The sequence below is a fragment of the Poecilia reticulata genome, chromosome 2, assembly GCF_904066995.2.
Source record: "Poecilia reticulata chromosome 2, P_reticulata-male-v2, whole genome shotgun sequence".
NCBI lineage: Eukaryota > Metazoa > Chordata > Actinopteri > Cyprinodontiformes > Poeciliidae > Poecilia > Poecilia reticulata.
Genome location: NC_088831.1, coordinates 29,533,003 through 29,546,861, shown reverse-complemented (window position 1 = coordinate 29,546,861; position 13,859 = coordinate 29,533,003). Strand labels below are relative to the sequence as shown.

The 13,859-nt window shown below is 37.3% G+C and overlaps 1 protein-coding gene across 3 annotated transcripts in view; it reads right to left on the bottom strand.

The window, feature by feature from the left end:
- The window catches only part of LOC103458997 (glypican-6-like), a 110,451-nt gene that overhangs the window by 17,256 nt on the left and 79,336 nt on the right, over positions 1–13,859 (bottom strand). The gene's annotated exons all lie outside the window — the stretch shown is intronic.

Here is a 13,859-nt window from a genome sequence, read left to right as displayed (position 1 = left end):
CCTGTAAATAAATGCTGCATGGCGCATTTGCACGAATGCGTCGCTACGTTTAGCTACATTTGGTGGAGTGCTCTCCATGATGGGGCTGTCAAATTTAATTTCAATCCATATCATAGTCAGAAACAACCGAACTGAATTTAAGCACTCAAATTTGCCCAAAACCCCTGAGGCGTAACTTTGCTTTAAACGTTTTCATTGCTTGTTTTAGGAAAAAAAAACAACAATTCATCGTGCCTGTAATTCAATGTGACGGCAAATCTCTTTGTGCACAGAAAAGAAACATAAAAATTACTGATTCTGAAAATAGCTGCCATTGTAGGATGCATGAATATAAAAATATATTGTGCCTCCTTGGATTCATTTAATCTAACATTATGACTTCAACAAGAAAACATCTATTTTGGAATTTGAGGACACAGAAAGAATTCTTTATTGTTTGAAAAGATTTAATATGGTCGTATTTATCCATCTTTAGTATTACCTCTCTAAATATTTCACGTGCACGATCCGACATCTGCTTTATTTATGGACAAATGGCTTTATATTGTTACTTGGGTAACAAGTGTCTACTCTCGGCGAACAGAGCTGCAGGTTATACTCAGTGGCCCATTTAAATATTACAACCTCAAACCATTTGCTCAGTCCCATGATAGCTGCAGTTTCGGCAATATGCTTTATCATAGAGCGCAAAAAGTATCAGGCAACGATCCCTCGGTGAGAAGAAAGTGACAGAATATTGATGAGACAGTGGCGAGTTCGTGCGTGAGGCTCGCCCAAGGCTACAACAGGAGAAGTTTGAAAAAGATAGATGATTAAAGGAAAGCTGCACTCTGTGGAGAACAGACTGAGCCATCATTGGCAAACCCGCCTTCCCCCCATGTTGCCCATTTTTCCCTAGAGAGGCGGGAAGCCTTGAGCATAATGGGGCCAGTGTACCTCATTAATATATTGACACATGTGAAATGTAGCGGAGCATGGACGACACCAGCATTAGTCCGTGGGAAAGATTGGGCGTCACACCCCGCGCTTCTCCAGATAACAGCTGCCTTGGTATTTGATTTTCAGCTGAAACGAGACGAGATGGTTTCAAGTGACAAACTGTAATAGAATTAAAAATACATAAATAAATGAGGAAAAAGCAATCAGTGCAATCCTATATTTATTAAACGACCCACAGCGTATGCATTTACTTCAACATAATCACAGATGTACTGGTAGAACATGAACTTAATGAAGCATTGGTTGTATATTTTTTTCCATGTCATCAAGCTGTGTATTTGGGTTAGATTAACATCCGGTTGTAGCTATAATTAATTTCGAACGTACTGCTCAAGAGAATATTTTTTACTACACCACAGCAAAGTGAGTTTAACATTAAAGTTAAACAAGAGAGGATGAGGGTGGAGATGGAGCAGAAGACTAAGCTTCTTCTACTAAATTATGAAGCTCTATCATGTTTAGTGAGCAAGTAGAATGAAGGAGAATGCCCACCCGCGGAGCGTTGCAGTGCGTCTTCACAATTAATGCACATCAATTGGTGCCTTTAACACTCGTTACAGAGGTTGCGTTGAAGTGTGCCGAGAAAGGACAAGTTACTGGACAAAGGCCCTTGATAGGTTTAACTGATTAAAAAAGGGATCCTTGGGCGCTGTGCTTTGGAGTGTCAGCAGCCAGTGTGGGTTCATGCATAGAAATGAATAAGGCCATACTCCTTTGATACATGTCTGATCCTTCCTATGTGTGTTGCCCTTGAGACTCAGAGGGAGAGGGGACTGTCCCCTGTCAGCGCTGTGGAGAAAGGCAAATATAACAATCATTGAACACTGGACTGGTTTGGTTTTGCAAAATGGAACCGCTGCAGGAAAGATGAGATTTTCATCAGTATGCAGTAGGGATGGGTACCGAATTCTGTCGGTACTACCGAGTACCTATTCACGTAAAATCAAACGGTACCATGTGTCAGTACCTAAACGCATCGTTGTGAGAGTATGCTCCAATTAAAATGACATTTATGACAGTAAAAAGGAGAAAAACATTTTATTCTTCTAAAGAAGTCTTAGTTGACTATTGTTTATTCTGTCTTCAGCTGTGTATGCATTTGTTAGCTAGTTGCCATTCTCTAAGCAGGAGCTTTTATTAATAATATGCATAACTCACTAGTAAAACCATTAAATTAGCTAATATAGCCCTAATCCATCACACTGTTTGTTATTTGCATATCTGCTAACTTAATGTGACTCTTTATAGTATTTTCTTCATGTAGTCAGGTTAGGTTAAAACAAAAATAAATACAAAAGAATAGTACAAACCAAAATAAACAAATTATTTTTGTTGTTACAAAAGAACAGACATCCATACTATACACGTCAATGTGAGTATTACATACTCTGCTAAGCTGGAAAGGCAATGATCTATTATTTATAAGATCTTTTCACAACACTGAGAAAATTACATGCAAACAATTAATATGATTTAAGTGCCTAAACGTAAACTCGCTTCGAATGACCTACGACTAAAAGTTGTTTTAAATCTACAGTACAAAAAAATGTGTCCATTCTTTTAAGGTTGTCACTGTTGCATTGCTCTGAGAGCTGTTGCTCTCAGCAAACCATTAGAAGCACAAACGTGTATACGCATACACAGTATATGGTGTATACACTGCTTATAATGCATAATAAAACAGTTATGTTGTATTATTTAGTCAGAGTGATGATGTGTCTCTAGTTTAGCTGCAGCAGAATGTGATGCGGTGTTGCTGTGAGCTGGGGCAACACTCTGTGCATCTGCATTGCTCCTGGATTTTCAGCACCACTTACGGTGTGTTTTACTAAAAAAGTGTTGACCTGGCTAAAAAAAAGCACATATTCAAATATAACTTATAATGCTGTTAAAAAAAATCTGCTGAACAAAAGCAAAGATACAGATTTAACATTGGACTGTAAAGAGTACAAATACACAACATCCATAATTACTCCAAGACAATTAAATTAAATTAATTATATAACAGCTTAAAACTTGACATTACATTTCACACCTGCTGTATGACATGGTGCATTTTTTAAGGCAAACCTTTTGAGTCTTCAAATGAAATAAAAATTACTATAACTGCTTCAGGATTTTACCATAAGATATTATTTAGCTGCAAAAAACTTTGCTTCGTGGAAATGAACAAGATATCAAACCAGACAAAAGTTGCGTCAGTCTATTAACTTAAAACAAAAGGCAACCATCATAAGTCTGGAGGGAACAGTAACTAAATCTACTTGGGTTGAAATACCAATTTTTGAAAAGGCATGGTGACTTTACTGATAACTTATCTGCATTCAAGAACCAAAAAATACAAATTCTTGCATCTCATAGAGCCACGTAAAAACACTCTCCAAAGATTGGCAGCTTTAAAAAATAATGCAGCTGAATCACCTTCCCATGCACTACATTGGAAAGTGATAATAATAACATCAGTGCTGTGTTAAACTGTCGGCACTAAAAGATTCTGAACTGACAGCATCATTATGTGCTTTCTAAATAATTGAGTCTATAGCTATCTTGACTATTTTGTGGGCACTAATAGTGCTTTTAACTTTCTCTGATTGATCAACTGATCATTAAATACAAAAAACTAAACATTTCACAACAGAGAATCTGGATGCATCAAAAGTGACACAAGCAAGACTTAATGCTAAAATGGGCTTAATTTTCTCAAACTTAGATGCACTTAACACATTTTATAAGACAGCAACATGTATGCAAGATAAGAAACTGAATTGCAGCAGCTCTACAGAAAGATACAGTGCCCCGTATAAAATGTATATATCTTTTTTCTTTCCGTTATCCAAACAGAACAGAATAGCAGATGCATTTTGAATACAGATGAGGAAAAAATGTTTGTTCTGGAGGTATCAAAGTGATGGTATAGGAAACTACTTGTGGGGTAAATAAGTTGGCTGTGCTGCTTTTCTGCTATGATTCATCTTTATTTTGGCATCACTCTAGCCACCAATTTAGCGTCTAATTTAGATAAACTTTTATTGGTGTATGTACTTAAGAAGAAAAACGTCCTATAAATATGAAAACAATTCATATGCCTTATGCAGCAATGTATAAAATGACTGGTATTTTTGAGCTGGCACATGATGCACATGTCACTTATTCCGATTTATGCCTTTGTACCCTTAGACGATTGAATATTTACAATAATCCTTTTGGAATCACAGGCCCTTTACATCCAACATGTGAAAAACTTTGAAAAAGAAACATCAGATTTTTGCCACATATAATCCTTTAATACTGTAAAAAGTTATACTGCTCTGCTAGCTTGGTCAGGATGACCAACAAGTTATTACCATCTTATGTGCCACCCAGAGAAAGATGGGTTTATCTAATACATATTTTTGCCACCTTACTCCTTTTGAAACACAATTCATCACAGGTTCCTTCTGTCGGCAGGAGATGTTGACTGAGCGTCTTTTTTCTTAAATTATTTCATCCAGATTTGGTGTATCTTTATATTCTGCTTTGGATTATATTTAACTTTGTGGATTTAATCTTAAATATGTTGATAGGTTTTTGCTGTAAATTCAGCTTTGCTTGCTCGTCTTCCCCTTGATAGACTTTTACATATAAATTTTAAAGCTTTATTCTCTTAAATTCAGGCCAGATTTTTTTTTTCTTCCAACAGTTAAATTGTGAAATATGTAAACTGAGGTATGCTTGGGGTATATGATATATTCAAAATGTGGAGAAACTGCCACGGAAAATAAATACGTCATGTCATTTTTCTTTTATTTCACTTTATTTTCCCCTCTGTTAAACACTAAGGCCCTGCCTATTCAGCTGTCGCTGCTTTCTGACAAATCCAGCATGTGTGATGCATTTCTGCCATTACACAACCAAGCTCATAAAGCTTCTGAGTACAGTATGATTGAAAACCCCATCATCCTGATTGAGCTGTGTCGCTGTGGGATTTGTCTCTCTGTATGTTTGTCACGCGTTATTTAATTGTAAGAAGTGACGGGTGCGCAGTGAAAAAGGGCTCGACTTCCAAGTCATTTACATAAACAGCTCCTTTCTCCTACTCAGATGGTTTAACTTCTCACTCATGCAATCAGTAAAGAACACTCACAGCCACAATTGTCCCTGCGTTTTGTTTGTGCGAGTGCTCGTCTCTGAAACTTACATGTGTCGGCGGATGAGGTGATATTTGATCGCAAGTCACAAAAAGTGCTCAATGACTGTACACACATATATATATATATATATATATATATATATATATATATATATATATATATATATATATATATATACACTTTGTGGAGAGCACCTCTAAAGAGTTGTGCTACACATCCACAATGATGAAATAGGGTGTTAGCTTGCATTCGTCTCATCACTCAACATATTATTTAAAGCAAAAACTGAAGAAATAATTAAACTGATTGAAATATATTTTATTGAAAATAAATTTTATTTGTAGAAAAAAAATGTCCAAACAACAAAAAACATTGAACAAAAATGCTGATTTTGAGCAATAATGTTGCTATTAACATCAACATGGAGAGATATAACAAGCAAGGCTAACGCCCCCGTGTTTCATTTCAGTGGTTTTGAAAGAGATGCAGGCTTATTTAAGTGCAGCTCCAGGATTGCCTTCCTACACATTCAACACGTTAGCATACACAATCTGATCCTAAACCTGTCTCATGGGGCGACTCAGGCGAGGAATGATTCCTTCAAGCATTAATGCAAAAAGGCGAAAGTAAACAGGATATGTAGCCTGGAACAGGGAACCCGGAGGAATCTCCAAGAACACATTCTAGCGCAGCTCCTTCTTTGCTGCACCTGTGAAGCAATACAAGATGCTGAACGGGTCCAACAAAATCCTACAACATGGATCCAATGCCTCCAGAGATAGATGTTAAAGTTTTTTGAGCTATGAGTTGGGTGGCAGTCCAGGGTGGTTAATTCTCAGGATCACAAGCTGGAAAAAACCACATAACATCTTCTAGAAGCTTTCCATTTCTTTTGTACCGTAAATAAATGTCCAACAATTACGTCATCTGAACATGCCGCATTTTCTTTTCTCAATAATTTTCTAGCTTTGAGGTGCCACATAAAGACTGATCTAGAGTTCAGCAGGTGCTACTCCTGAAAGAGAGCGAGAAGAAAATAATAATAATAATAAAAAAAACCTAAATCATTGAGAAGTCATGGGAAATCTGAGGAACCTTTCCCCAAAGCGCTTAACCTTAACCCACAGCAACTCCACCCAGGATTCCTGGTTTACTGTTTGACAACAAGCAGACTTAACACTAAGCTGAAAATGTGCAGTCAGAGCCGCGGTTAGACCATACAAGTAAATAATGCTTTTGCATGTGGCATGTTTTGAAGAAATATTGTCAATACTTCTAAATGAGAACACGTCACTCAGCAGCGCACATTAACTGGACCGTTGTGTTTGGGTTTATGTTCGCTGGGAAACGGAAAATATTTTTATGTGGTGCAACGCCGCAGATTTTTGTTTTAGAGACCTCTTGTCCTTAAATAGAAGTTTGATTTATCCCACCACCAGTAAACTCGTCTGTTTTACTGAGAAAGTGTTGCCTTAGAATAACGTCTGCAAAAGAACCGTTTTCATGTCTTTATCTGCCCAAAGTAAATATATAGCAACACTAAAACATAAGTGGTGTGTCTACAGCAGGTATATAATTTGAAAAGAAAACATTACCACCCTAAAAATGTCATTAATAATTCAGTCTCCTAAGCTCATGCTTGCAGAACTTTTGCCCTGTAAATCCATTGTTTTTGTGTTAATTTCATCAGCAAATCATGTAAAAATACATATGTGAATTTGTAGGCTCAGTCAAAGGTTGACGCTCGAGTGCCAGCATCAACCCGGGCAACTGTTCAGTTCACGGTCGAACGGTGCTCTGGAGAACTGTGCCACATGTGCACAACCAGACTATTTATTTTTATGCGGTCTTAGAAAAAGTATCAGTTATGGCTACAATCTGTGGAATCTACGTAATTACATGCCTTGCTGGGCAAAAGTCTGCAGATACAACAACTGAGAAAATGGAGCTGTGGATAGGCCCACTTTACTTCTATTACATGTATCCCAAACAAGAATGTTTCAGTGGCTTGACATGTTCCTGAATGGCAGAAGTTTAATTCCAGGGTCAGGACTTTTGAGAGGAGTGGATGTGGTTTTGTCTTTCTGTTTTCGTCCAGGACGACTGACTACAAACCACTCTCTGATTGCTCTTCACTTGAACCTAGAAAAGAAAAAAAAATGCCAACAGAAACACTCAATTCCTCTCAATGTCATAATGTTATTGCTAGAGGTCTGTTGCTCAATTGCTTAAACAATTCATTTATCCTATCGTAAAAATAAACAGAGAATTGGAGATTATATTTAGCAGCACAAAGCAAAAAATATTTTAACCTAGCTAAAAACTTTGCTTTTTGCACCTTTCTCTCCTTTAATCACACTCTCTAGGCTGTCCTAATCATAGTCATAGAAGACTTCAACACATTCTTCGGCTAAAAAGCACAGAAGGAACTTGAACAGATCACTAGTCTGTCACAAAGTCCGCAAACAATCCCACTGTCACACTTAGCAGCTATTTATTGACCCGTGAGTTTTCAAGGTAAGAAACTGTGCTGCCAAGTCAGACGGAAAAATAAAATGCCATCATGGAGCAACCTGACAACAAAGTGTAAAATTCCTGGCTAGTGGGCATCGATTCTCAGTATTTATCTAACGCTGTCCAGCAGATTTATTACTATTTTCTGGCTGACTGGACTTCCACCAAGTAAAAGACACAGCAAGGGAAGACGAAAAGTGATTTAATGTTGCAGAGAGGAGGACAGAATTAGGTTATTTTCTGTAAAGTCTTACTGAACGACATGTGTTTTATTTTTATTTACACTGAATATTTAACACTCATTGCAAATACTGTGCCTTCCCAAAGTACAAATATCATGTCTCACATTATAATCACAAAGTTCATTGTAATACAATTTTTTTTTTTAAGGATTTTTTTTTTTTTTTTACTTCAGATGTCTTTAGTACACAGTAGACAGACAAGAAAGTGGGCTGTGAGACAGGGGCAACACCTGCAGGAAAGGTCAACTGGACCAGGATTCGAACCCGTGATGGCTGCGTCGAGGGTCACGCGCTCCACAGCCTCCTCAGCGCCCAACTTCAATGCAGTTTGTCCCATGTATTCCTCTTTTATTTTATATCTAAGAAAGACTTGCGCATAAGTTGCGTTTATTATAATTTCAAACTTTGGGTAAAATTGTATGATAAAAGCTAAAGTGGAGATTTAGATTTATCTAATAACTGATCACATTTTTTGCACTTTATTTGATTAACAACAATCGGAGGTAATACATGTCCACCTTAAAGACAATCGTATGACATTCCCAACTGTCTTTTTACTCTTGGGAATGTTTAACAGTTTCATGCCGCAGCAGATGCTACGAGCTACTAATGTTCAATAATTTATATTAAATCCGTTTCTGTTCCACTTTTCAAACTGCTCACGGTAATTGTTGCAGCAAGTTTAAAAATGTACCAAGGAGTGGATTGCGTGACTGGGTGCCAGGCAGCCCGAGTGTTGATTGTTTGCTTTCGAAACTGTTTGCAGTTTGGAAAAGGGTGAGACAAACAGTGGAAAGTAGATGGGAGTCAACATTTAGATGTGTCCAGGAAGAAGTGAGATCAAATTTGTTTACAGTTATAGATTTTCCATTTGATGTGTGAAGACAGAGGAAAACAAAAACCTGTATGCATACCGAGTAACCGCAGTGTTTCAGTTCTGGGTTTTTTTATGTTGAGCACAACTTTCTGAACCACTCTGAAGTGATATGTGAGGATAAACCACTGTGAAAAAGCATTTGCCCCTTACAGACTTAATCAGGATTTTTTTTCTTTTCCGCACATCAACATTTTTTGGATCAGAACATATTGTAGATGTTAATTTCCAGCAAAGATAAAGTGAGTAAAAATACAACCGGCAGTATTCAAATGATAATTTTATGTTTCACAATTTCATCTATGTGAAAAAGCAATTGTGCTAAAACTAATAAGGCCTTATGGTTATGAAATGACTATTCTTGACCGTCTGGTAGGGGGCAGAATTTATGGTTCAATCAATGAGGGCAAATTGTCCTGGTTCTGTAGCAAGTCAGCCCAGAAAAATCACACTAATACTGTTACATTTGACTGCCAGTGAGATGGTCTTTCACTGACATGTTTTGTAAGCTTTATGCCAAATGCAACATGATGCACACTTTTCAAAAAGTTTCACTGTCGTCTCATCACTCAACATATTATTTCCCCAAAAGCCAAAAGAGGATTTCGGAAACGTGAGACCGGTGTGCGATCAGAGTAGGATGGACTTCACTTATGGAGATTTTTTCTGCGACAGAACAAATAAAACAAAAAGAGGGGAAAAACCAGAAAGAAACAAAATCCTCTGAGAAAGTTCAAATTAACTACGATATTTATTAATGTGAGTAAGACCCTCTGTGTTTGTGAGTCATATTCAAAAATACTTAGCGGTATTAATGCTTGAATTAATGTTTATATTAAATCCCTCTGCTGAGCAGGAACAATGTTTTTAAATAGGTCTAAATGTGGCCAGTGATGGTCATGGGGTGTCACGCTTAAGGAGTATTGTTTGGGAATTTCAAACAATCGATGCACATGACGTTTTTGTTTTTCTCTTTTCTTGAACTTCTTAACACAATGTGTCATGATTTGGTGGTTTGCGGTGGTGAGAATGAACGCAGAGGACCCAGGTTGAAAGATGAAGATGAATTTAATGACGGAAGCAACTCAACCAGTCCAAGAAAACAGGCAGCACAGTGAGCGGAGATGAAGCCAACACTGGTAGCGACTGATCAGGAGAAGACTGCACAGGAGAGCCGACGCAGACACAGGACTTAACAGTTCAACTGTGCCGGCAGACAAACTATTAGACAAGACTTGACAACTTACGACGCTAGACGTGCGACAAGCACCCGACAAGAGACAAAGACAACAAGTGGGTTTAAATACACAGGGAGGGTAAACAGGAAAAGTAGACACAGCTGGGGTCAATCAACAGGGAGGACAGGACATCACAGAGGCTCACAGGGGAACAAGGACACAGAAAAAAACCAAGAGATAAATACACTAAACACAAATCGTCACACAATGAGCATGTGTTGTTCTTATTTTTAGATCTTTTATGCTACTTTATGTTGTCAGACCTTAACAAGAAGGTGATTATTTGTTTAATACTAGAATAACTCACCTCAACATGCACACTGCTCAAACCATTGAAATGGCTTTTTTAAAAAATCATCTATGTTCCTTAGTTATAGAGATTAGAACATGAAACACAAATTAAATTTAATCTCCTTTCATTACTTTTTTTTAATCTATTATATATTTTTTCCTGCTATATTATACGTTTGTTTGGTGAAACCTAAACACACTGGTGAACTTTGATTTTATTTCTGCAACAAAAATAAATTTGACATGGATGATGATAAAGGTTCAGGTTGCATTTGACAACTCTTCCCATTGTTAAATAAATCATTGTTTGAAAACTGCATTTTGTAGCTATGCTGGCCACCTTTGTTTGATATCTACACAAAAGTGTGAAAGAAATCTGAAACGAGCAAAAAATCTAAGGTAGCACACATTTTTTCACCAAATAGAGTGAAGTTTATATATTATGCATTTTTATTCAAGGAAACTGTTTTGAAAGTGCTGCAAAAACAGAGCCCGGTTCAGCTGATGAGCCAAGAGTCATGGATGAATGGTTTAAATTAACAAATATTGTTCTCAACAGAGTCTCTCTTTTGTCAGCGTTTAGTGTGTTTCTTTCATTTCTGTCCTGTTGCATCACACATGCATGTAAAAACAGTTTCACACAAGGGAGACAAAAGGAACACCTTTTACAAAACTACAGTAATTCAACAGCATAAAACTTGTTACAAAAGTCAAATTAAAGGCTCCACTCCTTATCTTTAATGTGCCTCTAAGCCTGACAGCGTGCCGAGCCTTTATCCCCTCTTTGGACTTTAAAATCTCCATTTCTCCCCGAGCTTCGAGGGTGTGTGCTCTGACAGAATGTCAGGCAATTAAACAGTCATGGCTCATTGAACTGGAGGTGGGTCTGCTCCTCCAGGCTCCTCTATAAGCAACGGCAGAAATGAGTACAGCCACTTCCTGCCTTTCCTCGCGCGTTCTTTGACTCACCAACTTCGCAGTAAATACAGACAAGAAGTTCTTATCAAAGGACACTTTAAGCCATCGTCAAGTTCCACAAGGTTGAGCGGTGCCACCGTCGCGGGTAATTATCCTGTACCAGAATGTAAACGAGGACAGAAAGTGGGACAACAAAGAGGAGCTCTTGTGGGAAGACCTCAGATCTGCAGGGAGTGCTGCAGCATAAACACATAAATGCTGTCACGCTAATGAAGGCACGACAGAGCTGTTAGAGAAAGACTGACAACTTTTTTTTCCCTTTTACACCTTTTTCTGCTGTACGCTGTGAAGGCAAGATAAATAAACACCAGGCAGTGGTGTCAGTTAGGATGTGGATTGAGGGGAAAAGCTGCCGGCAAAACCAAAGTTTCTGTGTTCTGGCATTTCTCAGGTGTAACAGGCCTGCAAACGGAGTCGGCTACAGTCTGTGTTTGAACTTTTCCCTCATTATTGGGTGGAAATAAAGAAATGAGCTCAAACCAAGGCTTCCTGTGGGAAAAACGTGTGTCCTGTAGCACAGTGAGAAATGAGCGCCTACATTATAATTAGGCAAGGATAAACATACCCATGCCATGATGTTTTCACACAGATGTTTCAACATTACTGGGATTTGCAGCTACTGACTGTAGCTACTAGCCGTAATTACCCCAAAGCTCTATTATAAGTCACTTGCATGTCTTCAAAAACTGGGAAAAAAATGGTCTTTTGTTGAAATCTCAAGGTCATAATAAAAACAAAGCATATCCCTTTAAACCCTAGGGTTTTTTGTTCTTTTTGTCTTTGTATAATAAACAATAGTACGGTGCCATCTATCGTGTGTACTTTTGTGCAATTGAGGCTGGACCAAAATTGTTTTAGAGTCTAGCTATCATTACCTCGTTATCCTTAAAACCAAAGAATTGATAGACACTGTGTTTATTTTTTGCCATCACTGCAGAATGAAAAAAATGTTGTGAAGTCAAACATTGGTCAAACTTGTGGGTTTACCCTGTGGAGTGGTCACCACTCCGTTACAGGGCCAGTATGCTTTTCAATGTAATTTAATACATTAGCTTGCCATGTTTTTATTTGTTCTCAAAATGTTTTATTAATGTTTAACTAATAAAACCAGCATAGGTTATTGTTATTTAATATAACACTATGTCAGCATTTCTAGTATCTGCCAGCTAAATTTAGCCAAAATGCAGCTGATTTCACTAAATGCTGTCTAATATTATTGCAATCTTTAATACGATGTAAAATATTTCCTTGATGTAAACATCCACTTTTTAATGGTTTATTTTGTGTAAATAATCCTAAATTTATTAAGAACATAAATAGATCACTTTAAAAACCTTGAAGCAAAAGCAGAAATTACATGGATTATATGAGCTTTTAAAATTATATGTCCAGATTTGGCCTAGATACAGTACAATGTTTCTTCTTATTGTAGGAAGAGCAGCGAGGAACCACAGAAAAGGCAGAATAGCATCAATAGGCAACTCACAAAAAAAATGTAAAGGAAAGTTCTGTGTCGGTGGCACGATACCTGTGACAAAAAAGCCATCAGCTGTTTTTGAAAATATAATGGGACAAACTAAATTAATAAAATGTATGCATTTTCATGCTGGCAAGAAGAAAGGACAGTTTTGTTTTACTGGAACAGATATTGTTATCAGAGAACTGCTATCTAATAAGGCTCACAAAATGTCCGTATCATTACAGAAAATAAAAACGAATGCTTAAAAAAATGGTCACAATCGATGATAAAAAAAATGTCACATGAAACAATAAGCACCTGCTGCTTGGGTCGAAACATGAGGGAGTTATGATGATTGCAAATTGTTTTTGTGTTTGCTGGGGATAACTTGGTTGAAATTTATAGTCTTCCTTCGTTTTGACAGGGTAGATTATTTTTCACTGTACAGAGATGCAAGAAGAAATTTATAGTGGGCATTTTATTTATCACAATATGTCATAACATGTTTTCTGCTCATTCAGCCTGCAAGAGAGACAGAAAGAGAGAGAGAGAGAGAGAGAGAGAGAGAGAGAGAGAGAGAGAGAGAGAGAGAGCAAGACTTTGAACAGAAAACAAAAAGGCTGGAGCAGAGCGAAGTTGCTCTGTTGAGCGTTCAACCTTTAGAACATGATGGATTCAGAAACGACTGTAGCCTTTCGAAAGTCTCAGAGTTACGGTAAGGATCTGCGTTCTCTATGGAGAATATCAATTATATTCTGTCATTTAAAATAACTTCAAAATAATAGTAAAATAAAACTTACAATGCAGGCAGCAGGACTTATCTGCTGCTGCACCGCATATAAACAACTAGTCGATATATCACAGCGACATGTGAAGGTTTTAATCTTACGACAAATAAAGTTGCGGTTTTGAAACAAACCTAAAGTAAAGGCATGAAGTCAAACTCAGCTAAATGGAAAGTCATTTTCCTTTTCCATTTGCACATGGTAAATACACCATTGGGAAATACTCTCTGTAGCATCATGTGGTCAGAAGTTGGTTTGTTAATGGAATTTGTTGCTCTTGTAAACTTATTTAATGAAATTGCAATAGATGAATTTAAAACTTGATTTAATGTAATCTATGTAAATTAGT